At 55.5% G+C, this 10,136-nt stretch overlaps 2 long non-coding RNA genes across 2 annotated transcripts; both read right to left on the reverse strand.

Moving 5' to 3' along the window:
* Positions 1-2,049: 2,049 nt before the first annotated feature.
* LOC135307551 (uncharacterized) lies at positions 2,050-4,617 on the reverse strand. Its single transcript, XR_010368286.1, has 3 exons — positions 4,530-4,617; positions 4,341-4,442; positions 2,050-2,512 (listed from the first exon to the last, which is right to left on the reverse strand). It is a non-coding gene; the product is annotated as an uncharacterized LOC135307551 (long non-coding RNA).
* Positions 4,618-5,430: 813 nt separating this feature from the next.
* LOC135307059 (uncharacterized) lies at positions 5,431-9,084 on the reverse strand. Its single transcript, XR_010367800.1, has 5 exons — positions 7,407-9,084; positions 7,167-7,238; positions 6,437-6,523; positions 6,163-6,234; positions 5,431-6,076 (listed from the first exon to the last, which is right to left on the reverse strand). It is a non-coding gene; the product is annotated as an uncharacterized LOC135307059 (long non-coding RNA).
* Between the last annotated feature and the right edge of the window lie 1,052 nt (positions 9,085-10,136).

Genomic DNA, 10,136 nt, shown 5'->3' on the forward strand with positions numbered 1-10,136 from the left:
GGCAAGGACTTCCAGTCAATCCATCTCTCGATCCCAGTACCCATGGGAGCACAGTTCAGAAGCGTTTCCATGCCGTGCTGGATTGCCCACGTGCTTTAGGAACTCGGCATTGCAGGGAGCTCCTTCCTCAGTGGCAGCAGGCACGGCCTCAGCTGCAGCCCCGGTGCCGCCTGTGGCGCAGGGAGCGGCCGTGGCTGTCCCTGTGCTCGGCTGCAGCACAGGGCCAGGCCGGAGCGGGGCCCTTGTTGTGCCTCCGCCGCTGCTCGGCAGCGCCGCCGGAGCCCGGGGCCGCGGCCCTTCCCCGCCGGGGCCGGGACCTGCCCGACAAGGGCGCGGCGGCTCCAGAGGCCCCGCCCGACCCCCAAGGATGGGCTCCGCCAGCCTGCCAGCCGCAAGGCTTGGCAGGAAGCTTTCTGCCCACTTTGCACAGCCTCCACCCAGAGTGGCCCTTTCCTGCGCTGAGGAGATGAAAAACCCCACTGCACATCTCATGAGGGATCCCTGCACACCTTAGTAGAGACCATCAAGACTCCTTTCTGCCTCCTGAGGGATCCCTGCACCCCTCAGCAGAGACCCCAAAATATCCCTGTGTGCCTCACAGAGAATCCATGCACACCAATGCAGAGACCCCAGGGCAGCCTCGTGTGCCTCACAAATGAGCCCAGCCTCCTGCCCACCTTAGGAAGGACTCAGCTCCTCTCCAGGCCTTGACGGCAAGCACTAAACCGCCATGTTAATCACGAGGAACTCAAGCCCCTGCCAGCCTTACAGATGTCTCCAGTCCCCTGTACGCCACAGAAGAGATCTCAAATCCCCTGAGAACCTCACGAGGAACCCCAGCCCCGTGCACCACTCTACAAAGGACGCAAAGCCCTGCATGCCTTCCTGCAAAACCCAACACCTACAAAACCCCCCCTCCAGCTCATGTGCCTCATGAGGGACCCCGGCCAAGTGCCATCCTTACAGGGGTCCCCCAATGCCCTGCATGCCATAGAAAAGCCAGGCTTGTCATTAACTCTAGCCAGCAGTGTGTTCCCTGGCAGAAACCAATTCCCTTCTGGGAATCGGGAAGACGTGTTGTTTTGCCACCTGCATCTGTGGGAGCAATGGGGAGCGTGAGCCCGTGCTGTGCTGCACTGCTGAGCTGGCAGCACGGTGGATACGGGCAGGACGTTCTCTGTTTCCCCCAGAGCTGGGGCCTGCAGGCACCTTGCCGGCCCTTGGCACAGGCTGTGCCAGCCAGCAAAGCCCAGCAGGCCGGGAGGAGAGCCCGGGGGCAGCAGGAAGCTGAGAGAAGCCCCTGCTCTCGAACTTAGGCAGTTCTTGCAGAAGCAAAGATGGTGACTTGAAGAGATTCCCACTGTGCTCAAAGTTTGCCTCTGAAAACTAAGAGGTGAGCTGGTCAAGAATCCCAGGAAATATCTGGGAAAAGGTTTTATGTGCCTTGGTTGTGACTAGATATAAAGTTCCCGTGGGAAAAGATCTTTGCCTCTGCAGCAGGCTGGCTGTCTTAGCGTGTCTTAGTTCTTCACAGAGTAAAGAGTACCACTGAAATGCCACTTTATATTTTATTGTATATTGGTAAATTATTTTCTGCAAAACTACTTTCCAACATAGAAATGTATTCTAGAAAAAGGGACGAACTATGTGCTGAATTGTCTCAGCAAGAAATATTTCTAAATATTTCTAAAAATTAGAAGTCCAGAAAAAATACGGTTGCCTTTTCGGGATTCTAAAATTACTTTGTAAAGTCCTTAACTACTGCACTACACGGGAATAAATATTTAGGGATGTCTCTCTACAGTAAAAAAAATATTTAAAATATTTTTTTAAAGACAAATTTCTAAAAATGAAAAACAAAGACAAAATAGGGTCGCTTGTTCTCAGGAGCCCCACACTGCTGCCTGCCCCCGGGCTCCCCCAGCCCATCGAGACACTGCCGCTGGGCACAGCCGCCCCTGCCTGGCTCCTGCCTGCCCACACCGTGGCCATCCCCAGCTGCCCCTGGGCACGGAGCTCAGCCAGTGCTGGTGCCGGGTGGGCTTTGCTGCTGCTACCACCCAGACACTGGGGTGGCAGCTCCATCTCTGTAGTGCAACAGAAGAAGGGGCCATCGCCTACCCTGGTGGGGCAGCAGGGCTTAACTCCAGTGTTGTTTAGAGGGCAAGGCCAGGGAGCTCAGGGGCAGAGGCAGGGATGTGTTGGTCTCAGGATGGGCTGGAGGGTGCTCGGCTGGGCCTGGGGTCTCCAGAAGACCTTGAGAATTGGCTGGGATGGGATGCAGGGAGATCAAAAAAGGGATGAAGGCATCTTGGGGAGACCCATGGGGAGAGCAGGCGGCAGTGGGATCTACAGGGTAGTAGGAGGTTTCCTTGTAGATGGCTGTTCTTGGGTTCCCTTCACAGAACAGTTGAGAGGGCTGTCCAGGCCGTTATTACTGTGGGAGGAGCAGCTCACGCTGTCTGGGTGTGAGGTGCAGCCACCGTCTTCCAACTCCTGTCCAGAGGTGCTCCTGTGAAGAGAGGAGGTGGCTGAGGCCCCAGCTGCCAGTGGCACACAGGGACCCTCGTGCACAGCAGGGCCCAGAGCTGGCAAGGCTCCCCAGCACGGCTGGAGCTGCTGGCACAGCTGGGCCCAGCTGGACAGCTGCCCCTCAAGGCCCCGGCCAGCAGGGCACGGCTCTGGGCAGGGTCCCTGGCCAGGAGCGGGCCCCAGAGCGCCTCTGCCTTTCAAGGGCAACCTCGGCCCTGCTCTTTCTCCTCCCCACCTCCCTCTGCCTCTGCCCTGTGCCCCTGGGGCTGCTCTTGGCCAGGCAGCCTCAGTGGGAGCCAGCCCCGCAATTGAGAGGCCAACGAATGAAATCAGCAGCAGCAGAACCCTCAGCAGAGTTATTTGGACAATCATGGACTGGCAACAACTCGACCCCAGGCTCTCTGGGAATGTTTCCTCTCTGCATTAGGTTTTCATAAGAACCTATTCCTGGGAAAGGTGTCGAAAACACTATTTTCTCATCCAGTAACTCCAAATTCAGACACAGCATAAAATAATGATAATCTCCGAAAGAAGCAGGCCTGCCATTAACCTTGGCCAGCAGCTTGCTCCCTGACAGAAACCCCTTCCGAGGCCACCCTGGGCATTGGGAACAGGTCTTGTGGTGCCGGCTGCATCTGTGGGAGCAATGGGCAGTGTGAGCCCGTGCTGTGCTGCACTGCTGAGCTGGCAGCACGTTGGATACGGGCAGGACGTTCTCTGTTTCCCCCAGAGCTGGGGCCTGCAGGCACCTTGCCGGCCCTTGGCACAGGCTGTGCCAGCCAACAAAGCCCAGCAGGCCGGGAGGAGAGCCCGGGGGCAGCGCAGCTGCTTGGGCAGTGGCTGCTGCCAGGGACACGGGCCAAAGCCATCCCTGAGCAGCCACTGCCAGCCCTGGCCCTCCCTGCCCCGTGACAGCTCCCCCAGCCCCAGGGGACAGGGTCAGGCCCTGTCAGGACCCAGCGCAGCCCCTGCCCAGTCGAGAGCCAGGGCTGGCTCTGGCCCTGGGCTGGCGGCAGGGCTCCCGCTCGGGGCTGCTCCTGTGCCTTGGGCCTCTGGGCACTCAGGGCCAGCTCCGCAGCAGCTGCAGCGCCAGGGACGTTGCTGCACCAGTCCCGTTTCCCCGGGGCTCTGAACCAGCTCCAGAGGCCTGGAAGCCGAGGCGCCTCCAGCTTTGGCTGCTGCCGGGCTGGGCAAGGGCAGGCCCTGGGGGAAGAGCTGCTGCCACACAGCCCCGGCCAGGCCTGAGCCCGGCACAGCAATTACCTGCTGTGCCTGTGCCCGTGTCTGGCTTTGCCTTCTTTCCGGCAGCAGGGGCTGGCACCGAAGATGGAGTGCTTCCTTCAAGAAATGCCACCTTCCACTGAAGCACTATGTCCATCTCTTGACAAAGGAAGGGAGACAGCTGCATCAGATGGAGCTGTTCCCAATTGGGTGGTGGCATCAGAGGTAATATTTGTGAAATTTATGGAGCAGGAAAATGGCCAGGTTACAGTGGCATGATGAGAGCACTTCTACCTCCAAACAGACACCCTATTCCTAATCTGCAGGGCTGGATATTGTGGGGGATCTCAGGGTGTGTTACAGTTTGGGATGCCTGTCAGCTGATGCCAAATAACTTCATACAGAGCCTGGGCAGAAGCTGCAGCCAGGCCAGGCTGGGAAACAGCCCTGCAGGGCGTGAAAGCAGCAGCGGGGCAGCAAGGCTGCCAGGGATCCCTTCCTGCTGTGCCGGGCACGGCGTGTCCAGATGTGCAGCCAAAGCTCCCAGCTGCTGACTCCCAGGGGAAGCATGAGGGAAATGCACCCACCTTGTCTTGTCTGCAGGAGTTCCTTCAGCTCTTGCCTCATCTGTTTGGATGGTTCCAGGGATATCTTATCTGTTGTATCTTGGATTTTCCCTGTTGGAGCACCTTAGAGAAAAATATTTCCATTTCCCAGGAATGGATCCCAGAAAAGTAGGGTTCAGCCTGTGGGGTCAGCAGGGACACACTACTCACCCCTGTGACGGGAGCTGGGCTTGAGTGCAGCATCCAAGGTAGCAGCTGGAGAAGCTGGAGAAGTCTTCCCTGTAGACACATCTGTAACACAACAGCCACAGAAGCTTCTGTCACCTGGTGCCTGCCCGCTTGTCTACAATTCTTCCTTGGTGGCACACTGAGAACATACCTGCAGGAGGCTCCAAGGGCTTCAAAACTTTCTTCATCCAAGCTGATGGAGAAGCCTTCCCAGACACCTCATCTAGAATGGAGCACAGATGAGAACATTTTCCAGGGTGTGCTGGGATCCCCTTCTGCCACAGGGAACTGGGCACTGCAAGGGGGTTGGGTAAGGCCGTGGGAGCCAGATGTGAATAGACATGGCCAAAGCTGCACAGGGGCCTGGGGAGCTCTGGGCTGGCTCCTGATCACTCTCCACACTCTTTCCCTGCCCTCAGCAACATTCCTTGTTGGGGTGGCTGGAGCAGTGTAGGGCCCTGTGGCTCTCTCCCTCACACACAGAAGAAATCCTCCCTAAAGCATGGGGGAAAACTGCAGCAGGCAGTGCCACAGCTATCCATCCCTCCCTCCCTCTGTCCCTCCTGCCATCCTTCTGCTGGGACAGCTCCCAGATCCCAAGGGCAAACAGCCAGGCCCTCTCAGGACACACTGGAGCCTTGCTCTCCCCCTCTGTCCTTTCCCCACCGTGAGCACCCCGTGCAGTCGCTGCCAGGTTTCAGGACATGTCTCCCATGGAGGGACCCCAGCAGGACTGCTCAGTGCCCTGAGCCTGCTCGGGATAATTCCCCTGGGCTGTGCCGCTCTAGTCCAGGCTGTGCCTGCACTGCCAAGCAGCAGAGAGGGCAGCTCAAGCCTCAGCAGGGCTCAGGCCCAGAGGCACAGCAATTACCTCCTGGGCCTGTGCCTGGCATGGCCTCCCTTCCTGCAGCAGAGGCTAGCATGGAGCCACTGCTTCTCCTGGGAAATTCTTCCTTCTGCCCTGCCTCTCCATCCACTTCTGGAGAAAGGAAGAGGGACGGCTGGATCAGGTGGGGCTGTTCCCCACTGGGGAGGTGGCATCTTCAGCAGCCAGTACTTGTGAAAGTCATGGTTAAGGATCAGGAATCCACACAATTTTCTGGGTAGACCAGGGCCCATCTTCATCATAATACCCACCCTTAGTGATCATCCTGGAGACTATGAAATTTCAGGGGATCTCAGGCACATGGTGCAGTTTGGGCTGCCTGTCAGCTAATGCCCAATGCCTTCCTGCAGGGGCTGGGAAAAGGCTACAGCCAGGCCAGGTTGGGAAACAGCCCTGCAGGGTGTCAAAGCAGCAGCAGCAGCAGCAGCGGGGCAGCGAGGCTGCCATGGATCCCTTCCCGCTGTTCCGGGCACGGCGTGTCCAGATGTGCAGCCAAAGGCCCCGGCTGCTGAGTCCCAGGGGAAGCATGAGGGAAATGCACCCACCATGGCGTCTCTCCAGATCACTCGGCATCTCCTCCATGTGTTTGGATGCCTCCAGGACTTAGTGTCTCCTCTAAGTTTGTTCTCCATTCTCAGGGGACCTGAAGTGAAATAGTTCCATTTCCCAGGAATGGATCCCACAAAACCAGTGCTCAGCCTGTGGGGTCAGCAGGGACACACTACTCACCTCTGCGATGGGAGCCAGGCTTCTGTGTAGGGATCAGCAAAGGAGCAGGAGAAGTCCTCCCTGCAGACACACCTGTAACTCAACAGCCACAGAAGCTTCTGCCATCTCTGCTGATCTGCACGGGCACCACTGAGCCGCAGGAGCGGTGAGGGGATCGTGCAGGGTGAGGGCACACACGTGCCTGGTTCTGTGCTGGCACCTGCAGCGCTGCCTCCCTGGCCCAGCTTTGGGCTCTGAGCTGTCAGCTCTCCCACGGAGGAAAGTCTTTACCTACCCTCAGCATCTCCCAGAGGCTCAGTAATGGGTATGGGCTGGGAATCCCGATCATCTTCATCAACAGCATCATCTTCATCAACTTCAGCTGCAAAGAAAGCCAGGACACAACAGCTCCTGTGACCCTGATGAAGATTCTCCTTCAGGCCCGAGTGGCAGTGAGGGCACCTGGGTGTTTGCTGCCCTCCAAGGCACTCCCTCAGCTCTGCCTCCCACTCAGGAGCAGGGGCAGGGGGACCTCGTGCCTGCAGTGGCCCCACACTGGGATGGAAGGAGCCCCTTGCAGGGCAGTCGGGGCAGAAAGGACTCCCTGGAGCTGCCAGCAGCTCTAAAGCCAGCCCCGGGCAGGGCCAGGGCTTGGCAGTGGCAACAGGAGCAGCTCGGGCTCCCTGGGGCTGGCAAAGGAGCTGCCAAAGGCTCAGCCCCGGGGCACAGCCCTGGGCCCGGCCCCTTCCCTCTCTGCCCTTCTCCCTGGCTGCACAGAGCACATGGAAGGACACACTGGCATTGCACACAGGAGGAAGGCTGAAAGCTAAATGCTCCCTTCTCTCACTGACAGCGATCCTGCGTGATCACTGTTGGGCACAATAGTAGAAACTTTGAGGCCAGGATTTCCAGAATCCATCAAACTTCAGAGGATCTCAAGGGAAATGACAGAGGAATATTCCTCTGGACAACGATTACACTTGGACAGTGATTACTCTGTTAGGAAAGGGTTGCTGACAACCTACCATCATCAAGCTCCAAGATCCTTAAACCATGGTTTACCAGCATTTCCAAATGATGCAAGTCACGATCCCAATCTAGAAAGGAGCACAGATGGGAAGCGTTCCATGGTGTGCTGGGATCCCCTTGTATAGGGAACCGAGCACTGCAAGGGGGTCAGGTAATGCTGTGTGCCCGCACTGCCAAGCAGCAGAGAGGGCAGCTCAAGCCTCAGCAGGGCTCAGGCCCAGAGGCACAGCAATTACCTCCTGTGCCTGTGCCTGGCATCGCCTCCCTTCCTGCAGCAGAGGCTGGCATGGAAGCACTGCTTCCTCTGGGAAATGCTTCCTTCTGCACAGGCTCTCCTTTCATTTCTGGAGAAAGGAAGAGGGACAGCTGGATCAGATGGAGCTGTTCCCCAGTGGGGAGGTGTAGGAGAGTGCCCCCCTAATGACAGAGTGGCAAAGCTAGCCTTTGTCCCCCAAAAAAGTAAAAAAGCCCAGAAGTTTCTCCCAACTATCAGGTGAAAAGCCACCTCATAAGACCCCAGAGGCTTCACTAAAACCTTGGGGTCACCTAATTGGATAGAAGCGAAAAGGTCCTGCCTGGCCCATCAAGTAGAAAAGAGGAGGACAAAAGGACCACGAGGCTTTTGTGAAGGTGTTTATACCAGTGGCAGACTGCTGTACCTGGATCGGATTTTCTGTTTGTCATTTTGCCTTTTATTAAACCTTTTTGTTTCTAACACTGCAGCAGAAGCCATCCTGCTCATTATTTGCCTCCAAAGGTAATAGCTGAGCTATCCTTGGGTGTGCTGGGTTCCCTTTTTGAAGGTTTATAACACCCGGCCCGAGAAAAAAGAACCCAGCACGTGGCGCCCGGACAGTATTTCTCCTATTGAGGAAGATGGTCTAGGGATTTTTTGATTACCTCCATCAAAATAGGACATTTTTACTTGATATTTGCGTGTTTTGGGGGAGCAGGCCTGCACCTGAGTTTTTTGTCGCTTTAAAATAGAAAACCCAGAAGAAGGCATTTGAGATTGAGAGGGAATCTGGAATCAAAGCCTCATACTGGTGAAGAGGAGGCTGTAATCAGAGACGGGACTGGAGCAGCACCGCAGCCTCAGAGGACTCTGCCGCTCAGCTCAGCTGATTTGTCACTGTTGTGACCCAGGACCGGGGAGGAATTTCATACCAAGAAGCACAACTGGAAAACTCTGGTGAGTGCCACCATGGGAAATTGGTTGTCTTTAGCTGAGCAGGATTTTTTTTTCATATTTCAATTATAAGTTAGAAATTCAAGATATTCAGTTTGACAACAAACAGTTTAAAAAGCTTGTAAAATGGGTCTTAACAGAGTTCCCAAACTCAGACATGTCTCAGAAACTCGATCCAGAATTCCGGGATTCGGTTGGACTGAAATTACATAACATGGAAAAGAATAAGAAGTCCAACTTAAAGCTGCGTCCAATATTCAGGACGGTCTTAAAATTTGTAACAATGGAAAGTGCAAAGCAAGCAAAGAATGCACACAAGCAAGCAAAGATCAGGGACAGGGCAGAATGCAGGCAGCAACAGCAGGACCGGGAGGAGAGGAGAAAGAGGAGTTCTGAGGGGACCCAGAAGCCTTCCCTTATTCCACTTGAGAACCAGAAACCCCAGAGGAGTGGCCGGGAGGTGGCCAGGCTAGCCGCCCTCCCCCTTCCCCACCCCCGTCCCGGGAGAGAGGGGAGCAGACCAGCCCTGGCCAGGCTCCTCTGCAAACCACATCTTTCACAATCCCTGCCATACCTAAGTCCTCTGTATTCCCTCTGAAAAGCTCCCTTTGGTGCTCAAAATCGGTGAATTTTGGCAGTACAATGGAAAAAAGCCGAGCCGATTGTGCCCACTCTGAGAACAGAGGAGCTCATGGCAGACGCCATGATGGCCCCGGCCCAGCCCCGCCCTTCATGGGCGTGGCTCGCCCTCCTCCCCGGGCTCCCAGCAGTCCCTGGGTGGCTCCTCCCTGAGCTCCTGCCCATCAGAGCAGGGACACGCCCCTTTTGTGGGCGGAGGCCAGGCAGTGTCCCCGCCCCTGCTCCCCGCCCACAGCCCGGGAGGGCACGCCCCCTCCCCGCCGAGCGTGGGAACCGGATGTGAGCCCCGGAAGTCACCCTGTCCAAGATGGCGGCGCCCATGTCAGACACCTTGCCAGAACAAAAAATGAATTATTCCTATGCTCCACAATGTAATTCCAAATAATCTAAGGAAGAGTTTAACACACGAGGACTCACAGATACCTGGCAGAGGATAAGAAAGGATGCAGTTCAGGAAGGAGAGTGGGGAATTGCATCAAAGTTAAAAGTTTTTCCTGTGAGGTGCACAGCAGGTCCTGCACCGAGAGGGAGCTGGCAGCAGATCAGTTTTGCTGAGTTAAAAGAGATTTGCAGAGCCTCTCGTTTGTATGGTAGCGATTTTGCATATTTCAGAAGTCTTTTACAAGCCACCTTTACAGCAAATGTATTTACTCCACACAATTTAAAGCAGCTTTGCACATCCCTGCTGTCCCCAAGAGAATTTTCTCTGTGGGAACTGGCATGGAAACATTTGTTAAATGACCTTTTAGGAGGTTATGCAGGAACTCCAGCCACTGCAAATTTGACTATATATCAGCTCAGGTGGAGGAGCTCATACAGATCCTCAAACACAAGCCCGGACTCTCAATAAACAAGTATTACAGGATATCAAAGAAGCAGCAAAAACAGCTTTGTTACAGGTTCCTGATGGCAACAAACCAGAACTAGATTTCACAGAAATAAAACACAGAATAGATGAGCCTTATATTAAGTTTTTGGACCGTTTGAAAATAGCATTGGAAAAGCAGATTCCAATAGACGGAGCCAGACAAGAGTTATTAAAATGGCTCGCAATTTCTAATGCAAACCCGAGCTGCAAAAAAGTGTTAGGTGCATTGCCACAGGGTCCTGAGCCCAGCCTGACCCAGCTCGTGGATGC

Source organism: Passer domesticus, chromosome 9 (genome assembly GCF_036417665.1).
Source record: "Passer domesticus isolate bPasDom1 chromosome 9, bPasDom1.hap1, whole genome shotgun sequence".
NCBI lineage: Eukaryota > Metazoa > Chordata > Aves > Passeriformes > Passeridae > Passer > Passer domesticus.